General features: G+C 42.5%; 1 protein-coding gene across 12 annotated transcripts in view; it reads left to right on the top strand.

Annotated features, from left to right (window-relative positions):
* The window catches only part of LOC121286861 (band 4.1-like protein 1), a 278,934-nt gene that overhangs the window by 120,731 nt on the left and 135,061 nt on the right, over window positions 1-23,142 (top strand). For 2 of the 12 annotated variants that reach the window (XM_041204016.1, XM_041204017.1), the window contains exon 2: window positions 12,741-12,864. The exons of the other annotated variants lie outside the window; for them this stretch is intronic. The gene's annotated coding sequence lies outside the window, so the exon portion shown is untranslated. The remainder of the gene's footprint in view (window positions 1-12,740; window positions 12,865-23,142) is intronic. 12 annotated transcript variants of the gene reach the window in all.

Raw genomic sequence — 23,142 nt, 5'->3', positions numbered from 1 at the left:
TTGCTCCCATAGCAAATACCACTACAAAACCGATGGTTCATATGATTGCATTTGTGGGATGTTGCAATACTGACTGGGATAGTACTGGGGGGTGGGGGGTGGGAGACAACATTGGCCATGGAGCTGACATGCTCCGTGCCGACCTGCCCCGTAACAATAAAGCGCTACGGGGCAGATTAACGAGGGTTAGGGAGAGTGGAGGGGGTGGGTTTAAGAAAGGGAGCAGGTCGGGGGGGGGTTCCACTTATGGGGTGGCGGGGGGGAGCGGGCCTTGATCAGCAAAGGGCAGCCCCTGAAGTGCGACGCCCCCCACCCGGCCCTTTGAATATTTAAGTTTAAAAGATGCCCTACCTGTTCCTACCCAGCTGCCCATGCCAATTGTTCTATGGGCAGCGTATTATCAGTGTCAATTAGCTTGATAACAAACCTAATTGATTCTTAAGTACTTATTTAAATATGGAAGGACAGGCTGCTGATTTTGATGTCTGCCCACCCTTTGTATTATGAGGTGAGCTCAGGGGTGGGCAGGAAGGTGGTGGGGTGGATGCCTGACCTATTTTACATGCACCCTCCCCGCCCCCCCCCCCCCCCGGGAAACATGCCCACATAAATTCAGCCTATTGTGTGAAGCATTTATAGTTAATTTGATGGAGAGAGAGTGCACCATGTACAGTAACTCTGAGCATTTTTAAGTGTTCCAGGGTCAGATTTACCATTTGTCCACACAGCTAATAGCCATCATTTGCACACACTGCCAAATCTATTGCCCCCTTAATTTTAATTTGATCAGATTTTTCTGATGGGAGTTGACTTTAATTTTAATGTTAGAACACACTTTAATTGAATGTAGATGTCCCTCTGATATGGCCTTTTTCAATAATGCCTCATGTGTGTCTATTGAAAGCCATTAGTCAGCTTCTTGGCATAGAACCTGCACTTTGAGAAATGTTTTATCTCTTAAGTGAAGGAGGCTGGAGAATGGAGCACCTTCCATTTTGGGCACTGAGCAATATTGGTTAAATGCAGAGTAAGGTTCTCTCTACTTAGCCCCATCAATCTGTTTGAAACTCAGCTTCAGTAGAGAACTCATTACAGCACTGTGACATCAGCACGAGCTGGATTTGAGTCCAGGTACTAGAAATGAAGGATTAGCAAGTTACCAATGCTGCCTCCTAAATTGCAAGCTGCTTTGTGTTTACTGTTTTGCTGGTTATTGTAAAAAAAAAAGCAACATTTCCTTTCACCAATTCAGCCACCAGACTGGATTTTGTGGTGGATACTGAAAAGTGAGAATGTATTCATATGAAACTGCAACTGTTGGCGATGTCAAAAATGATGTATGTTGTAAAATCACAGCTGGTCCAATCTAAACTCCATCAACATTGTTTGCCTTTACGGGCTCTGGTAAGGGTTGCAGAGTAAAGCTATTCTGTATATTTTTTTCTCTCCGAACATAATGACATCATTGATTTGATTTGGACCTGCCATTTCCAAACTCACACAATAAAGCCATCATTTTTATATTTTCATGTGGGTGAGAGGTGATTATAGCTTCCAAACTTAAAGTTCTCTCCTTCCATAATTAACAAATGGCATTATATTGTTAATAATTGAATTATACTCTTGATTGAGAAAATAAAAATCAACTTCCTGCATTTTCACAGTTTCAGCCATGTTTATATGATTTTAAATGACATTCCTGTGGTGTGCTAGCTCTGCCAGAGAGACCCTCACCAGGGTCATTCATCATTTTGGGGTTTTCCTAAGCTATATTAATAGCTATTAAAACTATTAGGCTAGCTTTCTTCTAGCTGTAATGTAGGCAGTAGCACTCCTTTAAGTACCTCAGCTCGCGTGACTCTCTGAGACTACTCAAGTCCCTCAGCAGAAAGCTTTCTAAGTTTGACTTTGGGCCTTTTAATCAATGCAGTTTTTCTAGCCCAGCAGCAAAGCAAGAAGCTGGAAGGAGGTTCTTACCTGAAGTAGGTCTTGGCCTCTCTTGGAACTTTCTTTCCATCTGGGGTCCAGGAGGCTGCTTCTCGGTTGGGCCTTGGCTGGAGCAGTTGGAAAGTGCACTGTGGGCCTGAATTTTCTAGAAAATTTCAGGGTGTGGACTGTCGTACCAGCCAGAGTAGCTGGAAGTTCAGAGTGCTGCTTTGGGCTACATTAGCATGCTTCAGTTGGAGTTTGGTGCGACAGAGACTTTGAAGGGTTACTTTCTATCTAAAATCTAATCTTTAATTTAGCAACTAACTAAAAGTTGCTCTTTGGCTTGGGAGAAGGTAAGTTTTAGTTGAGTTTTAAAACAGAGGCTCTGCTTGCAGCTGCAGCTAGTAAATTAGTTAACTCGCTTAAACAGGTTTTCAGGAGCTAGATTCAGACAGCATAAAAGCAAGCCATCTACAGTACTGCTTTTGTCTGCACTGGAGTTTGGTGAGAGAGGGAGTTCACTGAAGAAGGAAGGAGGTGATCCTTTCATTTTTTACCTTTCCTCAGCAAGAAGAGCAGCAGCCTTTGTAAGTAGGACCTGGTAAGCATTTCTTCTTCTGTCCTTAATATTCTCTAGACTAGAGGAAGTAAAAATAAAGGGAGCAATATAAGGGTAAGTCATGGCAGTACAACTCGGCCAAGTGGAATACAGCTACTGTACGATGTGGGAAGTTGGGTACACTTCCAGTGTCCAGAGCAACCGTGTGCGCAGGAAACGTCTCCAATTGCAGCTACTCAAGATTGTGTTTTGGAACTGGAGCTGCGCCTGGAGTCACTGTGGAACATCCACAAGGATAAGATCTTTGTGGATAGCATGTACAGTGAGGTGGTCACACTGCAGGTAAAGAGTGCACAGGCAGAGAGATAATGGGTGATGGCCAGACAGAGTAAAAGCACTAGGCAGGTACTGCAGGAGTCCCCTGGGTCCATCCTGATTTCCAACAGATTGTCTGTTTACGATACTGCTGGGAAGGATGATATCTCCGGTGAATGCAGCAAGAGCCAAGTCGTGGCACCACAAGTGGCTCAGCTGCGTGGGGTGGGGGGTGGGTGTGGGGAGGAGGAGGAGTTGTGGGGGGGGTGGGGTGGTGGGAGCGCAATAGTGATAGGGAATTCTATCATAAGGGGAGCAGATTGATGTTTCTGCAGCCGCAGACTTGATACCGGGATGGTATGTTGCCTCCCTGTGCCAGGGTCAAGGTTAACACTGAGCAGCTGCAGGACATTCTGAAGGGGGAAAGTGAACAGCCAGAGGTTGTGGTCCATATCGGTGCCAATGACATAGGTAAAAAGAGGGATGCGGTCCTGAAAGCAGGGTCGAGGAAATGAATTAAAAGGCAGACCCTCAAAGGTAGTAGTCTCAGAATTACTCCAGTGCCATGTGCTAGTGAGATCAAGAATAGCAGAATAGACCAGATGAATTCGTGGTTGGAGAGATGGTTTGGGAGAGAGAGGTTTCGATTCCTGAGGCATTGGGACCGATTCTGGGGAAGATGGGACCTGTGCAAACTGGACCCCAGCAGGACTAGGACAAATATCCTCACATGGGTATTTGCTAGTTCTGTGAGGGAGGTTTTAAACTAAATTGGCAGGGGCAAGGGAACCTGAGTGGGAAACAAAGATAAGAAAGAAAGACAGAAAAGTAGAAAGCACAAGTAGAAGGCAGAGGAAACGAGGGCTAGCATTAAATAGGGCCATAATACAAAAAAATGTGTAAAAATGTTAAAAAGACAAGACTAAAGGCGCTCTATCTGAATGCACAGAGCATTTGCAATAAGGTAAATGAAGTAACAGCGCAAATAGATGTATGTGGGTACGACATGATTGCGATTAAGAAAACATAGCTGCAGTGTGTCCAAGTCTGGGAACTGAATATCCAAGGGTACTCGATATTTAGGATGGCCAGACAAAAAAGGAAAAGGTGGCGAGGCATTGTTAGTTAAGGATGAAATCAGTGCGAAAGTGAGAGAGGATATTGGTTCAAAAAATCTGGATGTAGAATCAGTCTGGGTGGAGCTAAAAAGCAACAGAGGGCATAAAACATTAGTGGGAGTTGTCTATAAGCCTCCAAACAGTAGTGATAATGTAGGGGACAGCATTAAACAGGAAATTAGAGACACATGTAACAAGGGAATGAAGTAGTCCGATCTGAAACTGGGGTCCTAAATCTTGGAGGAAACTACAAAGGTATGAGGTGTTAGTTGGTGAAGATGAGTTGAGGATCTTCATTTAAAGGCATGATGGTGGACAGTGGCCAATATATAAGGAACTAATGTATGCATCGCAACAGTTATACATTCCTTCCTGGCATAAAAACACTACAGGAAAAGCTGCCCAATCATGGTTAATTGAAGAAATTAAGGAAAGTATTAGATCCAAAGAGAGTTTTATTAAATTGCTCGAAAAAGTAGCAAGCCTGAGGATTAGGAGCAGTTTAGAATTCAGCAAAGGTGGACCAAGAGATTAAGAGGGGAAAAATACAGTATGAGAGTAAACTTGCAAGGAACATAAAAGCAGATTGTAAAAGCTCCTAGAGGTATGTAAAAAGAAAAAAATTAGTGAAGACAAATGTAGGTCCCTTACAGTCTGAAACAGGAGAATTTATAATAGAGAACAAGGAAATGCCAGAGCAATTAAACAACTACTTTAGTTCTGTCTTCACGGATGAAAACACAAATAACTTCCCAGAAATACTAGGGAACCAAAGGTCTAGTGAGAAGGAGGAATTGAAGGAAATTAGTATTACTAAAACAATGGTGCTGAAGAAATTAATGGGACTGAAATTAAAACGGATAAATCCACAGGGCCTGATAATCTATACTCTAGGGAATGAAAGGAGGTGGCCATGGAAATAGTGGTTGCTTTGGTTGTCATCTTCCAAATTCTGTAAATTCTGGAACAGTCCTGGCAGATTGGAGGGTGGCAAATGTTACCCCATTGTTTTTAAAAAAAAAAAGGAGAGAGGGAGAAAACAGGGAATTATAGACTGGTTAGCCCAACATCCGTGGTAGGGAAAATGCTAGAATCTATTATAAAGGTTGTGACAATAGGACACTTAGAAAATATCAACGGGATTAGACAAAATCAACAGGGATTTATGAAAGGGAAATCATGTTTGACAAACCTGCTGGAGTATTTTGAGGATGTAACTAGAAGAATAGATAAGAGAAAACCAGTGGATGTGAAGTATTTGGATTTTCGGAAAGCTTTGATAAAGTCCCACATAAGAGGTTAGTGTGCAAAATTAAAGCACATGGGATTGGAGGTAATATATTGGCATGGATTGAGAATTGGTTAGCAGACAGGAAAAAGAGAGTAGGAATAAATAGGTCTTTTTTGGAGTGGCAGGCAGTGATTAGTGGGTTACCCCAGGGATCAGCACTTGGGCCCCAGCTATTCACAACATATATCAATGATTTGGATGAGGGAACCAAATGTAATATTTCCAAGTTTGCTGACGACATGAAACTAGGTGGGTAGTGAGCGATGAGGAAGGTGTTAAGAGGCTTAGACAAGTTGAGTAAGTGAGCAAATACATGGCAGATGCAGTATAACATGGATAAGTGTGAAATTATCCACTTAGGTAGAAAAAACAGAATGGCAGAGTATTACTTAAATGGTGATTGATTGGGAAATGGTGATGTACAAAGGGACCTGCATGTTCTTGTACACCAATCACTGACAGCAAGCGTACAGGTGCAGCAGACGATTAAGAAGGCAAATGGTATGTTAGCTTTCATTGCAAGAGGATTTGAGAACAGGATCAAGGATGTCTTACTGCAGCTGTACAGGGCCTTGGTGAGACCACACCTGGAGTATTTGTGCAGTTTTGGTCTCCTCACCTAAGAAAGGATATACTTGCCATAGAGAGAGTGCAGCAAAAGTTCACCAGACTGATTCCTGGGATGGCAGGATTGACGTATGAGGAGAGATTGGGCCGACTAGGCCTGTATTCACTGGAGTTTAGAAGAATGAGAGGAGATTTCATTAAAACATATAAAATTCTGACAGGAATGGACAGACTGGATGCAGGGAGTATTTCCTCAGGCTGAAGAGGTCTAGAACAAGGGGTCACAGTCTCAGGATATGGGGCAGACGATTCAGGACTGCGATGGGGAGAAACTTCTTCACTCAGAGGGTGGTGAACCTATGGAATTCTCTACCACAGAAGGCTGTGGAGGCCAAGTCACTGAATATATTTAAGAAGAAAATAGATTTCTGGACTCTGAAGGTGTCAAGAGGTATGGGGAGAGCGCGGGAGTGCAGTGTTGAGATAGAGGATCAGCCATGATCATATTGAATGTCAGAGCAGGCTCAAAGGGCTGAATGACCTACTCCTCCCATTTTCTATGTTTCTCTGAGGGACAGTTCAGTTGCCCAGCCCTATCATTTCTTTACCTTCTGGCTGGCATGGCTACTTCTTTTGTTCTTCTCTCTCCGAATCTTGAGTCATTCCAGAGCTCAGTTCTAGGCTCGCTCACTCTGCTGACTCTCAGTGCCAGCTGCCCTGGGAAAAACAGGCAAGCCAGCAAGCAGTGACGTCCACAGGCGCAGTATGCATGCACGACTACAATGCAAATGTCATCACGCTGGCTGCACCTGCGTGGGTGTGCTGCCATTCATTTAAATGGACTCTGGGCTGCTGGGGAACCTGAATCCTATCAGTTCAAAAATCGCTCAGACTGCTTTTACTAGCTAACAGGAGATTGAGGGTGATTCCGGACCTCTCCTGGTTGTTCTGGAGGGTAATTGGCAACCCTGGGCTCTGTTAGTTGAGTGTGATCCAGATAGAACAATTCAGGCCCACATAAATTCCAAAGCAAAATACTGCTGTCAATGTAGGAAACCAGAAAATGGTGGAAATACTCAGTAGGTCTGGTCGCATCTGCTAGTTAATTTTCTTTGTCCACAGATGCTGTCTGACCTGCTGAGAATTTCCAGCATTTTTAGTTCTATTCCAGGTCACCATGAGTCTGCTTTTTTAAAAATTTTGTAATGGCAGTTCATGCCCAAAGTGGAACAACATGTCCCTTTGTATACTCAGTTCAATTTTCTTAATTGCACCATTATGACAGCCAGTTTTTTGAGTAGCTACCCGCTGGAGCAAAAGCCAGAGTGCCGGAGATTTTTTTTAAAAATTATTCATTATTTAATTTTGTAATAAAACATGCATTTTCCTAGCTGCCTGCCTCATGGAAGTGGGAATTGAAACAATTTCAGATATTATGGACTGATTGTTCATCCAACACATTTTTAATATTGATTTATTTTAGCCTACACTTCTGTCAGGTACCCTGGTGATCTAATCGTGGTTTCGTGACTGATGCTCCAGTGATAGACTAAGCCTGATTCCCCAGTGATCCGCTAACAGTGAATGATTCCTTGCTGATTTCCTAACTGTCTGTCTGGTTCTCTGGTGCTTTCACAGTGGGTCTGTATTCATATTCTTTGACAGTACAGATGGGTAATTGGTCTATATGGAGGTTTTTATCTCTGATCGCTCACAGTACAGGTATAATGGTGTTTGCTCCTTATCTGTGCTATTGTCCAAAAGATTACAAAATAGATTTGGATGAAAAAGTCCTTTATCACACTCGGTTTCATGCAAGTTGTATAAAGGGTGTAAACTGTGCTTTGCCCGAAAACCCCTCAGGTAGTGAAGACAAAAATATACCTCCTTGTGTCTTCACACAAAGGGAGTATTTCACCAGGCTAAAACCTATTTACTGCCAAATTAAGAATTAAGTATGGTTAAAACAAGAATAGAAGACTGTCTAACTAATAGAAGACAGAGTTGGGATATGGGGGGCATTTTCAGGATGGCAACCTGTAACTAGTGGAGTGCCACAGGGATCAGTGCAGGGGCCACAATTATTTACCATATATATAAATAACTTGGATGAAGGAAGTGAATGTACTATTGCCAAGTTTGTGGATGACACAAATAGGTGGGAAGGCAAGTGATGAGGATGACACAGAGAGTCTACAGAGGGATATAGACAGGCTAAGTGAGTGGGCAAAAACGTGACAGATGGAATATAATGTGGGAAAATGTGAGATTGTGCACTTTGGCAGGAAGAACAGAGGAACTGAATATTTATTTTATTCATTCACAGGATGTGGGCTTCACTGGCTGTGCTAGCATTTTTTTGCCCATCTCTTGTTGCCCTTGAGAAGGTGGTGGTGAGCTGCCTTCTTGAACCACTGCAGTCCATGTGGTGTAGGTACACCCACAGTGCTGTTAGGAAGGGAGTTCCAGGATTGTGACCCAGTGGATGCATTGGCTATAATATTACAAAATTCCCTGGATTCTGGAAAGGTTCCAGTGGACTGGAAAAATGCTAATTTTTCAAAAAGGAGGGGAAGGCAGAAAGTAGGAAACTATAGACCAGTTAGTTTAACATCTGTCATTGGGAAATTGTTGGAATCCTTTATTAAGAAAGTAGTGATGGTGCATTTGGAAAGTCAAAATGCAATCCATCAGAGTCAGCATGGTTTTATGAAGAGTAAATAGTGTTTGACTAATTTGCTAGAGTTCTTTGACGATGTGACAAGCAGTGTGGATAGTGAGGATCCTATAGATGTAGTATATCTGGACTTCCAGAAGGCCTTTGATAAAGTGCCACACAAAAGATTAATACACAAGATAAGATCACACGGAATTAGGGGTAATATATTAGCTTGGATAGAGGATTGGTTAACTAACAGAAAACAGAGAGTCGGGATAAATGGGTCTTTTTTTGGATGGCAAGCTGTAACTAGTGGGGTGCCACAGAGTTCGGTCCTTGGGCCCCAACTGTTTACAATCTACATCAATGACTTGGATTCAGGGATAGAGGGTACTATAGCTAAATTTGCAGATGACACCAAAATAGGTGGGAAAGTAAGTTGCAATGAATAAATAAGAAATTTACAAATGGATATGGTCAGGTTAGGTGAATGGGCCAAAATTTGGCAGATGGAATTTAACGTGGATAAGTGTGAAGTTATCCTTTTTGGTCGGAAGAATAAAAAGGTGATTTATTATTTAAATGGAGAGAAACTTCGGAATGCTTCAGTGAAGAGGGATCTGGGTGTCCCTGTGCATGAATTGCTGAAAGCTAGTAAGCAGGTACAGCAGGTAATAAGGAAGGCAAATGGAATTTTCGCATTTATTGCTAAAGGAATAGAATATAAAAATAGGGAAGTGTTCGTGCAACTGTACAAGGCATTGGTGAGATTGCACCTGCAATACTGTGCACAGTTTTGGTCCCCTTACTTGAGGAAGGATGTAGTTGCACTGGAGGCGGTTCAGAGCAGGTTCAGTAGATTGATTCCAGAGTCGCGGGGCTTGTCTTATGAGGAGAGATTGAGCAGTTTAGGCCTATAGTCGCTAGAGTTTAGAAGGATGAGAGGAGATCTAATTGAGGTAGTTAAGATGCTAAAGGGGATAGACAAAGTAGACATGGAACGGATGTTTCCCCTTCTGGGGCATTCTAGAACAAGAGGCCATAGTTTTAGGCTAAGGGGTGGTAGATTTAAATCAGAGATGAGGAGGAATTACTTTTCTCAAAGAGTTGTGAATCTGTGGAATTCACTACCTCAGAGTGCAGTGGATGCCGGGACTCTGAATAAATTTGAGGAGGAGATAGACAGATTTTTAATTAGTAATGGGTTGAAAGGTTATGGAGAGATGGCGGGAAATTGGAGTTGAAGCCAAAATGAGATCATCCCTGATCGTATTGAATGGCGGGGCAGGCTCGAGGGGGTGAATTGCCAACTCTTGCTCGTAGTTCTCATGTTCATATGACAGTGATGGAACAGCGATATATTTTCAAGTCAGGATAGTGAGTGACTTGGACGGGAACTTCTAGGTGGTGGTGTTCCTAACTATCTGCTGTCCTTGTCCTTCCAGACGATAGTGGTCGTGGGTTTGGAAGGTGCTGTTGAAGGAGCTTTGGTGAATTCCTGAAGTGCATCTTGTAGATGATACACACTGCTGCTACTGTGTGTCATGGTGGAGGGAGTGAATGTTTGTGGATGTGGTGCCAATCAAGTGGGCTGCTTTGTCCTAGATGGTGTGAAGAAGCTTCTTGAGCATTGTGAGAGCTGCTGTCAACCAGGAAAGTGGGGAGTATTCCATTATACTCCTGACTTGTGCCTTGTAGATGGTGGGTAGGCATTGGGGAGTCAGGAGGCAGACTACTTGTCGCACTACCCCATGCCTCTGATCTGCTCTTGTAGCCACTGTATTTATATGGCTAGTCCAGTTTAGTTTCTGGTCAGTGGTAACCCCCAGGATGTTGATAGTGGGAGATTCAGTGATGGTAATGCCATTGACCATCAAGCGGCAATGGTTGGACTCTCTCTTGTTGGAGATAGTCATTGCCAGACACTCGTGCAGCGTGAATGTCACTTGACACTTGTCAGCCCAAGCCTGGATATTGTCCAGGTCTTGCTGCATTTGGACATAGACTGCTTCGGTATCTGAGGAGCGGCTAATGGTGCTGATCATTGTGCAATCATCAGCAAACATCCCCACTTCTGACCTTATGATGGAAGGAAGGTCATTGATGAAGCAGCTGAAGATGGTTGGGCTGAGGACACGACCCTGAGGAACTCCTGCAGTGATGTCCTGGAGCTGAGATGACTGACCTCCAACAACCACAATCTTTTTGCTAGGTATGACTCCAAGCAGCAGAGTTTTCCCCCGATTCCCATTGACACCAGTTTTGCTAGGGCTCCTTGATGCCACAGTCACTCAAATGCTGCCTTAATGTCAAGGGCAGTCACTCTCTACTTAAATGGAGAAAGACTGCAGAAAGCTGCAGCATAGAGAAATTTGGGGTCTTCATACATGAATCCCAAAAAGCTAGCATACCAGTTCAGCAGGTAATAGATAATACAAATAGAATGTTGGCCTTTATTTCAAAGGGAATGGAGTATAAAAATAGGGAAGTCTTGCTAAACCTATACAAGGCAATAGTAGACCACACCTAGAATACTGTGAACAATTTTGGTCCCCTTATCTAAGGAAAGATATACTGGCATTGGAGGCAGTCTGGAGAAAGTTTACCAGGCTGATCCTGGGGATTTTCTTATGAGGAGAGGTTGAATAGGTTGGGCCTGTACTCATTGGAATTTAGAAGAATGAGAGGCAACCTTATTGAAACATATAAGATTCTAGGGGCTTCTCAGGCTAGATGCTGAGAGGTTGTTTCCCCTTGTGGGAGAGTCTAGGACCAGAGGGCATCATCTCAGAGTAAGGGGGTGCCCATTTAAAGGAATTTCTTCTCTGAGGGTAGTCAAACTGTGGAATTCTTCACTGCAGAGGGCTGTAGAGGCTGGTTGTAAAGCATATTCAAAGATAAATCTCCTGGACATTAATGTGAGCAACCAGGGTTTTTAAAAAAAACATTACAAGGTTCATGAACAAAAATTGTGTATTCTTTTCCCATTTTTGTTTAAAGATTATAAAAATATTGAAGATGGACAAAAAAGCCGTTTGATTGGACGGGGTGCTTGGAGGCCCGAGATCATGTAATGAAATCTGTATAAATTTATTCAATCAGAGTTGGTGACGCAGGCTGTACTATGATGCTCAATGTTCTAATATGCTTCATATCCAGTTAATGACTTGAAATGAATAGCTATTTTTCTGTACTTTGCAGCTTGTCTGATATGGTGACCTCGGAGTTCTGCCTCCAAATGTGCAAATGGTTTGTTTTCCCTTTCCAAGCGTCTTTGGAATTTTCTCATGGCAGCATGAACTGACAATGTAGGCAGCCGTGAGTTGCACAGCTAAGAATTTGTGCTCCAACACACATTATCATTGTGCCACACACACAAATTAATCTAGCAACATGCTCCTTGCATCCACCTTGCATCAGTATACCTGTACCAACTGTACCTACATTACAAATGTAATATTTTCCGATAGCAATTTTCAAAAGGGAACTGGATGTATAATCGAAAGCGGAGAAATTTTCAGGGCAATGGGGAAAGAGCAGGGAAGTCAGACTACCTGAATAGCTCCTTCATATACTGGCGCAGGCATGATGGGCCAAATGGCCTTTTTTCTGTGCTGTTTCACTATGATCCTATCGAAACAAAAGTTTGCAAATCTAAGTGATTAAGCATGAAGAAACGTTACATCAATGGACACCTTAGCTGAAGACAGACCTATTTACAGCTATGGTTCCCCCCACACCCATTCTTGGCTAATAATAGACTTGTGTGTGCTATTTATTGTCTTGGAAGCAATTTTGTTTTAGTGATTTGCTGTGAATTAACTTTTGTGTTTTACAGGAACCGATCATAACTTGTTCAGAATGTGTGCTCGGAATACGAGATGTGAGCATATTGGAAGGATTTTGACTTTTTTTTTTGAAAAAGCTCAGTCAGCACCATCTGGACATTTCAAGTTAAAGTTTACAATATACAATATCAGAGTTTGAAATCACAGTCTGTTTGCCAATGGCACAATATTAAACAGTGCCATTCTCAAGACTAATTATTTGGAGTGCACCATAAACTGATGGCAATTTGGTCTTCTGTCCACAATCTCCTACATTGCTTAGCTCCCAATTTCAAGCTATTGCACTCTGGGGCGTTGGGGGATGAGACTAGGCATTTCCCCACAGAAAAGGGGAGGGTAATTTACAGAATTGGTGATTCTGTTCAATCTATTGATCCTAAATGTGTAATAGAGCCCTTCGTTTGTTCTCTGGCTGGTCTCATTTATACTAATTTCTGGTTGCTTTTTCCACTAGAGCAACAAGAAAAACAAGTAAGGCACTGAATCCCAGCTCTGGCAGTGTGCCACAGCTAGCCCTACTGTGAAGGGGCATCCGGGCACTCTGGAAGCAGCCGTTCTTCTGACAACCACATGTATAGGTCAGTTGGACTGCAACAGTGGCTGTTATGAGTACAACTGGTGTATATTACAGGTAGCAGTCACAAAAATCTGAAATGGTAATCCTGGTGAAGTAGTAAACACACTGCGTGAGTGAGTGTTGAGCTCATGACTAAGAGATGTTATTTAAAATTGTGCACCTGTGCTTTAAATGAAAATAGACCTGGTAGGATTTTTGAATAAGATGCTCTTTTGGATATTTTGGTTGACAGTATGGGAGTATTTTATCACAGTGCTTAAACAGGTTTGCAAGTCCAAGCCTGGCTGATTTAAACATGATATAGGTGCAGGATTTAAATGTGATTTAGCTGTCATCTGTGCCTTTCTGGTCACGCTTTTGCCTCTGAGTCAGAGTTGTGGATTCAAATCATGCTTCAGAGACCTGAGTACAAAATCTAGGTTGGCACTGTGGTGCGGTGCTAAGGGTTGCTGCACTGTTGGACCACCTCGTTACTTGGCAACTCCACTGGCGTCGAGCAGCCAGCCCCTGATTAGCTGGCAGCTCTTGATGGGTGGTACCTCCACTTCTGGGGATATTTGAACACGAGGAAGGCCTGCTGCTGCCAATTAAGTGCCTAATTGGCACTTAATTCGGCAAGTCTTTCTGAAAGGAGGAGACGTTGGGGTCCAGCCAGCTCTCCAGTCAGTGAGCAAGACCCTTGTCACCACAATTAACTACTGCCTGTGATGGCCATATGCTGGATAGTGTTTTTAATAAATATAATAGATATATATCTACAGCTGTATCTTACTAAAAATCTTGGCAGAATAACCCCAAATCTTCTGCTATAATTCTGGAAGAATATTAGCAGAAGCACAAAAGAAATGGGGAAAATTGCCATTATGCGATTTCTCACGTGCTCCTGCTGATCTTTGGCCTAAGTTACATCTGGAGAACCCCTACAGAAATGATGTTTGCAGATTTTTCTATTGTCACACTCTTATGTCAACTTTTGCCCATTTATTCAGAGTTTTGCCTGTGGAATTTATAATGTGGTGACTAGATTCCTACAAATTGCATGACATTCTTCTTGAAGCTTTTTTTCCTTTAGTATCTGAAATTCCAAATGAGATTTTGAGTGAAACAAAATAAAACATACATATTTTACAACAGCAAAATCATCTACTGAATTCTCATTTAATGACTTCATTAAACTTTTCAGCCTCCCCCAAACAGTAGAGTTGGAATGCTCCTTCAGGGCTCATGAAATTCTTTATTTTGAAAAAAAATGTATCTTTACTAGTTTTCAAAGGAGCCTGCAACAGTCTCTTTTGAAGACCAAATGGCAAGACTGCTCTGTGCTTTGTACCAACAAATGGAGCACGTGTGGTTTACACTGTGACTGTTCATGTCTCCAAATTGCATTGGTATCCTATGTAAACCATAGAAAACCAATTTGCATATCTTAATGAGACAGATGAGAGCCTGAGCTGCCCTTCTAAAGGACCCAAATAAAAAGCAGCCAGTGGCTCGAGTAGGAAGAAGGCTTAGCCTGTGACGTTTGGAATATTACTGCCCTGTTCCTGTGAAAAGCTGTGGAACTCAATCCCTGCGATCATTTTTGTGCTAATGTTTAACTTTAAAAATTCGCCAATTAGAGCTTGAAGCCAAGTAATTGTATTTTGTTGACAAAGGTCAGTGCCAATTCCCTACATCCGTGAAGCAGAGATTTGAGTTTCTAGCATGAGTCAGGGAGAGAAAGGACATGAATGAGTGAGTGAGAAAAAGATACAGGTAAAAAGATTTTTTTTTCCTCATTCTTCTAAAAAATCAAGTTTACGCTTTGAAAGAGAACAAAGGTATTTTGAAAGGAAGCCAATGGGAAAAGAGGTTAGGAAAGCAACAGGTGTAATGGAGGAGCATGGGACCCAGTGGACAGCCGTCTAGGTGGGTGGGAAGTGGATAGATGCTTTTGGCTGAAGTGAGTGATGGTGGAGAGGGTTGGGTGAAAAGGCCTAATCAGTGGGCAGAGCAGGAATTTGAGTTTCTACTTGCCCTTACAAAGCTAGCTCTACAGAGAGGTGGGGCCAAGGTCAGTCTCTCTGAAGGTTTGAGCATCTTTGGAGGTCAGCACACCCAGTGAATAGTCACATCAACACCTTCCTCACAGATATGACTGACCTGGATGCCTGCAGGCCTACATATTTTGTGGCGACTGTAACATGCATCCCCCCCTCCCCGGACTTCTTTTCAAAGGAGGCTGCTGGGTGTTGAATTGAAATGTTTCCAGGAGGAACCTCATATTGTCCACATACACACACACACACCCCGCCCCCCCTCCCAGCCCCGCTGACTCCCCTGCCACCGTGGCTAGCAAGGTTGCATTGTACAAGGCATATGTTGATGTCAATCGATTCAGATACCACATTTTACTTAACAAAACACAGCTGGTTGTTTTTCAGAATGCATGTAAGTAGGCCAGATCCCTCACCTCCCTGCCCCCGCCCCCCCAAACCACTGCCCCCTTTATTTAATCCGACATAGCTTCTCATTCAGAGGAATGACAACAAATCGAATATTTTAAATTGATCTTATTGTGCACCATTTAGATAGAATTACACATGTATAACCTGGTCATGTGTAAGTATGTCTTTAGAAGCCTACCACTAACTTCAATGAGAAATCCGTGATAATACATTTAGCAAAATTAGTTACTGTAAATGCAGAATTTTGAAATGCTTTTGATGTATAAAGTGTAAATTGCAGCAGTATTTTCAGTAAACCCACTAATAAAAGCCTGTGTGTGGCAGCCACAATACCAACTGACTTTGCCCTTTTTTTTTCCAGCTGTACTTTATTGTAGCTTTACCGGTTATTCTTATTGTTTTAAATCCCTTTAACACCTGTTATTTGCCTTACCATTTCTTTTTAAACAGGCAAATTAGAAGATTATTAAGCTTGTTTTCAGGATCTACTGTCTTTAAGAAATAGGATAATAATTTTACTTCAAACAAAATATACAGGCAGGAGTAGGCCACTGGGTCCTTGAGCCGGCTTCGTCATTCAATAAGATCATGACTGATCTGATTGTAACCTCAGCTCCACATCCCTGCCCCCTCTTCGTAACCTTTCACCCCCTTGCTTGTCAAGAATCTGTCTAACTCTTCCTTAAAAATATTCAAAGAGTCTGCTTCCACCACCCTTTGAGAAGAGAGTTCCTTCTTAGTAGACTCACATTTTCAATGTACAATCATAATTTAGCCCCCTATTTGTTAAATAGGTCGCTCAATTGTAAATAGATCGTAACGTCATTGTTGGGGTTAAGACAAGCGTCTGTATTGGTATGTACACTGCAATCAGAGGTTAGTATCAGTCTCTAAATCAACATGAATATGCTAATTCAAAAATCAGATCCCTTCATACCTGTGAGGTAAAGCAATGTTTCATTGATGTACACATGTTTGATGTGGCAGTCCCATTTTGAATTTTTGGGCCATTGTTTTTCTTTTGACAGGCCTGCCTCTGATGGTACGAGATGATACAAAAACATGGCTTAGTACCGAGATAGATTAATTAACTCTTTTGCTCAGATTTTGAAAATATTGTTCTGGGAGATTAACTTTTATCAGATCGCTCCATCTAATCCTTTGTTCTCATTGCAATTCTTGCAGTGGAAATTATAGGGTTCCAGACATTGGCTGGGATTTTTCGGCCCCACCGTGGAGGGAGGGCAGGGGGTGTGCATTGATTTTTGGTAGGACCAGGCAATCCCGGCAACGGGTGGGGCTAGAAGATCCCGCCCATAGACTTGCAATCACAATTCAACATCCAAAATATGCATAGCAGATTTTAAATTAGCACATTTTGGCGACAGTGATTCTGAGGTAAGTTACCTTCAGTCTTGCCTTTAATTTGAAGTTTGTTTGCTGTTGTGGAATGGATGGTTCAGTACTACATATTGAGTAGTATCACTAAGGAGTGTAAAATACATATTTATAACCATTGCCAAAGTAGAATCCATGGCAACAATACGGTAAAGCAAAGCCGTAGGCTAAGTCCAGCTACTAGCTCCAGTATGCAAGATGATTTGTAAGTCGCTAAAATAAAAAGAACAGTGCTGTTTCTTGCAGACTCTGTGCTTTAATTTCTGCCATTTTTAGTATATTTCATCGCCCTTATTTAATATGCCATAGCAAACCATCTGCTGCAAACTGAGTGAATCTTTTGCTTGTCCCTAAAGTGAACTCTTGGTCCTGAGTAGAAGAGGAGTGGGGGTTAGCTGGAGACTGCTTGCTCTCTGCAACTGACAATGGTTTCTCAACAGCTCTTTGTGAAACCTGAATATTTGTCTAACTGTGGTGAGACCAAATGTTCTTTACTGTGTCCTCTCTAGTTGGAGAAAATTGCAGTTCACCTATGATTTGCGGTCAATGAAAGAAGAGAAATCCGATTTTTGTGCTTTTACTTCAATGACTGACACTGCAGACCTTTCCCTGAAGCTGAGTGCATGCCATTTGAATGAATATTCATATTCTCCTAGGATCTGGAATAGATTTTTTTTATTGCTCATGTTGCTTAGGAACAGTAATGGATGGCAATACTGTGAAAGGCTTAAATGCTGGCACCAGGTCTGGCCTTTGCTTCAATCTTTCTTAATACTTGTTTTGGTTTCTATAATACTCTTAATGTACAATGGGCATTAATTTACTTCAATCCTCTTGGTCATCAATCTTGGCATTTTATGTTGCAATGGCTTTACGTCATTCTGATCACCATAGTAACTGAACATAAGCTTGAAATGCAGGAAGGTCAGTGTACTCTCCAACCTGTGGGAGATAGTTATAGAAACAATACTTAGAGAGGACTGCATATGCTGTTTAAATGTTCATGTCAACCTCAAGAATTTTTAAATGTTTCCTGATTGGTAGCTGTTAGTACTAATTATGGTGCGTTAATCTTGCATTCAGAGGGCTTGGCTTTGATTCTCAGTGTCAAATACAGGACTCTGCTATCCTCCATGGGTAGGTTTCATTGGCTGTTTGATAGCTCTTTAATTAATGCCTCTCATCATACTCTAGTACCATTGCTGGAGATGATAATTTACCTGGACCATTAACTGCACCCTTCTGTAGGCCACATCACATTCTGTATTCTCTCAGTCTGAACATGCTAACCCAAAAGTACATTGGTTGACAATTGTAAAATGGAATATACAATACTGTTACATAGATATACATGATTCGACTTCTAGAGGAAAAAAGAATACACATTTAAATGGTCTTTTGTCATGCGTTCAGGATGTCTTCTAGCACCATACAGCCAATAAATTATTTTTTTAAGAGCAATTTCTGTTCTTATGCAGTTAAATGCAGCTGGCACTTTGTGCACAATAAAGTCCCACAAACATGGCCATCTAATCTTTTTAGATGGTGTTAGTAAGCCAAAGGTTCTTTGACAGGATTATCTGCAGGACTCTCTGCATTTCTTTGAATAGTGATTTTATGTTCAGTTCAACACAGCACCTTGATTTATTGTCTTGTCCAAAAGATAATTGCCTGGATTCTGCAGTTATAATGATGGTGAAACTGTTAACGTTTGCCGTCAATACAATAATGATATTGACAACAACTACTGGCATTCACACGTGCACAGTTAAATGCAAGAGTCCAAAAGCTCCATCAGTGAGTCCCTACACCTGCACAGTATCTCTGCTGTTGGAAATCTTCTGAAATCGGTTCAAATGACATGAACTTCCACATTTACACTGTTAATCTCACTATAAAAGCTCTTGTTGAATGAGGTGTAACTGGGATTTTAACAGCGTACTAACTTCAGTAACTTCATAACTACTAACAAACACCCTCACTGGCCCTGAAAATCTAATTTTATATTTGAATATTGCTGAAATGAGAGAGATGTTAAAGTTTATCATCTTGCACTCTTCGGGACAAATGCAAGAGTGCCAAATTTCAAAAGCTCACAGCAATTTAATACAACAGGAGGAAAGGGTAGTGATTGGTTGACAAGTCAACTCTGGCCAGGGTGTTGCCATGGAAAAAACAAATTTGTGTATGTATGAATCTTTATTTTTTTGCCTGGAAAAATTATTCATAAGTGAAAGGTAATCAGCGGTTTTTAATTTCCTGGTTTGCTGACTGAGGATTCTTCAGTGTGATTAGTTGCTTAATTACATCACTGTTTCTGGATGCTGAAGATCTTGTGCTGATGCCAGAATGAAATTAACATTGGGAAAGGTGAAATCCACAGAGATTGCTTGATCTTCTGTGAGCAACTTTCTTCAAGGTCCCTGTCATCTTGCTGCACACTGCAAAAGCCAAGCCTTTGCTTCTGTTAATGCTGCATTCCCTCAGTATAGCCTAGATTTATGTACTGAATTCCTGGAGTGAGGCTTGAACCCACAACCTTCTGAATCAGTAACAAGAGTATTACTAAATGAACCAAGCTAACACTACAAGAGAACCGCCCTGTCAAACCTGACGTGCTGTTTTTACGTGCTTGCTACAGCAGGTCAGAGGGAACTAGGGGCCGCATTTGTGTTTTTTATTTTCTTATCAGGCTTCCATTGGATCTTGAGGTTAAGAAAAAATGTATGTATCCCCTTCATTCTTGGTTCATATAGCTTTAGCACCACCTGTTCCCAGACCAGTGATGTCTCCATTAACGGCGTGGGCAAGTTTAACCTTTTCACCTTCTTTCGTGTTTCTTGCCGTGTAGGGCTACATGGTCCTTTTGCCACTCCACTGACCTTGCTCCTGCTGGTGCTCCTAATTAAATCTGCCTTTGGGATAACATCTTCCCAAGTGAAAGCTGAGGTTGGGTTGGGGTTAGGATTAATGCTGATTGTAGCATTATGACAAAAGTGTTTCAAGTGGTGTTTTGTTGAAGGGAGTACATTGTGTACTGGATAGATTTCCAGGAATAAGGACTGGTGCATTTTGCAAGACTGACTTTGCCGTCTCTGTTGGCTTTATTGTCGCGATTGGTCTAACTCATCCTTGTTCATTCAGTTACTGCTCCCCATGCTCAGCAGTGGTATGGTGAAATCAAATGTTGTGGGTTACATCATACAGGTTGGGATCAAAGTTACAGAAGGAGCAAAGGAGACCCAAGCAACTCTCTCTAAGGTGCACTTGTGTGCGGCTGAGTAGAGGTCCTGACCTTACCATGCAGGAGATGAATAGGCCATGCATAAGAAATGATGCCTTTAAGATGAGCGCATGTGCAGCCATGCAGCAATCATAAAGGAACTATGCATTACAACAAATAGATCACACACAGCATAGGGAAATTAGAGGGAACTTTGGATACAAGTATCCTTCATTAACCAAGTCCACAAAGTAATAATTTAAAGATGAGGAAATCCATTCGGCCCATCTTAATTCATTCTCCCAGAAAGATTCTAGCCTACCCCTGTTGAATCAACCAATTGGCTGGAATTTTTTGTGGAAGTGGAGTCCTTGTTCCCCCATCTGATAAGTCAGTCAACAGACCATTAATTTTTTAGTGTTGTGGCTTCTGGCCCCACCCAGGAGGATGGCCCGCCTCCCTAAGCTACCGATCATTCAGAGCCAGAAACCCTCTAGACCCAGCAGAGCTACCAGAAATGGTGGCTGCTCCTGAATTGCAGCCAGTTCCCTGAGAGCCATGGATGAGGCTGGACATTGAACTAAGTCAAGGTGGCTTTGCAGAGGTCAGTCAAGTAGGCCCTGGTGTGGGTGTTGGGGGGGTGGGGTGTGATCTGGTGGGCTTAGTGGTGGGGGGAAAAAGCAGGGGCAGCAATTACTGTTTTGAGTGTATTTAAGACTGAGATAGATAGGTTCTTGATTGGTAAGAGAATCAAAGGTTACGGGGAGAAGGCGGGAGAATGCGGTTGAGAAACCTATCAGCCATGATTGAATAGTGGAGCCGACTCGATGGGCCGAATGGCCTAATTTCTGCTCCTATGTCTTATGGTCTTATGTTGTGACGGGCGAGCCTTCATTGGGCACAGGGTGCCCAAACAGAAGGGACCCAGCCCCATCCCCAAGGCTGCAGCCAGTGGACTTGCTGCATGCTGCTGGTAAAATACAAGCAGCAGTGGGAAGAGGCCTGTAAGTAACTTTCCTCAGTACTGGTAAAATTCCAGCAGAGGTGTGCTATTCCGCAGAATTTTTTTCGCCACCCCATCTGCCAGGCTATTCCCTGGGTTAGGGCTGGGGGTTAGGGTTACATATGTAGAGTTCCAGCCGTTGTTTCTTTTAATGATTCCAGGATTTTTTGTGTCCACAGTTCTGAGTGAAAATTTATTCTACATGTTGATCATTATTTTTGAGAGAATTTTTCCTTATGTTAGCCCTAAAGTTACTGTATACTAGTTTGAAACTCCACAGTTCAAGTCTGTAGTTGGATCTGAATCTGTACCAACTATGTGAGGCTCTCTGTAACTATTGTCAGAACAAATCTATTTAGAAGATCGCTCCCTCCGGGACACCCTGGTCCACTCCTCCATCACCCCCTACTCCTCAACCCCCTCCTATGGCACCACCCCATGCCCACGCAAAAGATGCAACACCTGCCCCTTCACTTCCTCTCTCCTCACCGTCCAAGGACCCAAACACTCCTTTCAAGTGAAGCAGCATTTCACTTGCATTTCCCCCAACTTAGTCTACTGCATTCGTTGCTCCCAATGTGGTCTCCTCTACATTGGAGAGACCAAACGTAAACTGGGCGACCGCTTTGCAGAACACCTGCGGTCTGTCCGCAAGAATGACCCAAACCTCCCTGTCGCTTGCCATTTCAACACTCCACCCTGCTCTCTTGCCCACATGTCTGTCCTTGGCTTGCTGCATTGTTCCAGTGAAGCCCAACGCAAACTGGAGGAACAGCACCTCATCTTCCGACTAGGGACTTTACAGCCTTCCGGACTGAATATTGAATTCAACAACTTTAGGTCGTGAGCTCCCTCCCCCATCCCCACCCCCTTTCTGTTTCCCCCTTCCTTTTTTTTCCAATAAATTATAAAGATTTTCCTTTTCCCACCTATTTCCATTATATAATAAAAAAAACCCCACTAGAGCTATACTTTGAGTGCCCTACCATCCATTCTTAATTAGCACATTCGTTTAGATAATATCACCAACTTTAATTTTACACCTATGTGTTCTATTGTACTATTGTCGTTGACATCTTTTGATGATCTTCTATCACTGCTTGTTTGTCCCTACAACCACACCACCCCCCCTCCACCTCTTTGTCTCTCTATCTCTCCGCCCCCCACACACACACCTTAAACCAGCTTATATTTCAACTCTTTCTTGGACTCGAACGCAAGTTCTGTCGAAGGGTCATGAGGACTCGAAACGTCAACTCTTTTCTCCGCCGATGCTGCCAGACCTGCTGAGTTTTTCCAGGTAATTCTGTTTTTGTTTTCTATTTAGAAGCACTCTGGCCAAAGTTTTGCCTGCAATGGAGATAAGGTGATGCCTCTGTAGTTTGACATCTCCCCGTTGTTCTCTTTTAAGAGGAAGCCGATCACTGCATCTCAAATGTCCTGAGGTATTGTCCCTTTTCTCACAGCATGCTGTAAAGAGATCTGCAAGCCTATCAAGGGCCACATCTCTTCCTTATTTATAGATCTCTGCTGGAATCTCGTTTATTCCAGTGGCTTTGTGTGACATTAATTTTGCTACAGTGGTCTTGTCCTCTTCCTGGGTTGGAGATGTATCCAGCTCAGACTCCATTTCCCTCTGGGAGATCTTTGAAATGGGCATCACTTGCTCCATCTGCTGGTCACCAAAATGGCACTCGAAGTATTCTAACTATCGGTGCATGATGGACTCTATCTGTGAGCAGGGTGGTGCCACCAAAAGATTTTAGTGGTGCCTGCACCCAGTAGGAAGGTCCACATTTCAAGACTTTGTTGAAGGATCTCATATCTTCCATATCTGCAAACATTTGTATCCTCTCAGTGAGAGCTGTCCGCCAGTTGTTTTGGATGATGTGGAGGTTGGATTTGCTGCAGGCTTCCCTATATGCAGCTTTTATAGTCTGGTCATTGGGCATGCAAGCAATCTATTATGGCAGAAGTGTTTCTTTTGAAGAAGCTTTTGGATTTCTACTTCACATTCATCAAAACAATCTTTTGTTGAAGACAGCCACTTCTGCAGTTGTTTATTGGAGGATGGATTTCAACTATTCCCATGTGCCTGCTGGGTTAATATCACTGCCAGAAGTCTGGTCACTGTGGGGTCTGCCTTCAAGCTTGCTCTGAAAAACTACTTTTACTTCTGGTAGATAGAACTTGTAGACTGCTTGGACA

Source organism: Carcharodon carcharias, chromosome 14, assembly GCF_017639515.1.
Source record: "Carcharodon carcharias isolate sCarCar2 chromosome 14, sCarCar2.pri, whole genome shotgun sequence".
Classification (NCBI taxonomy): Eukaryota; Metazoa; Chordata; class Chondrichthyes; order Lamniformes; family Lamnidae; genus Carcharodon; species Carcharodon carcharias.
The sequence above is the reverse complement of the archived record's forward strand: the minus strand, read 5'-3'. Positions and strand labels throughout refer to the sequence as shown.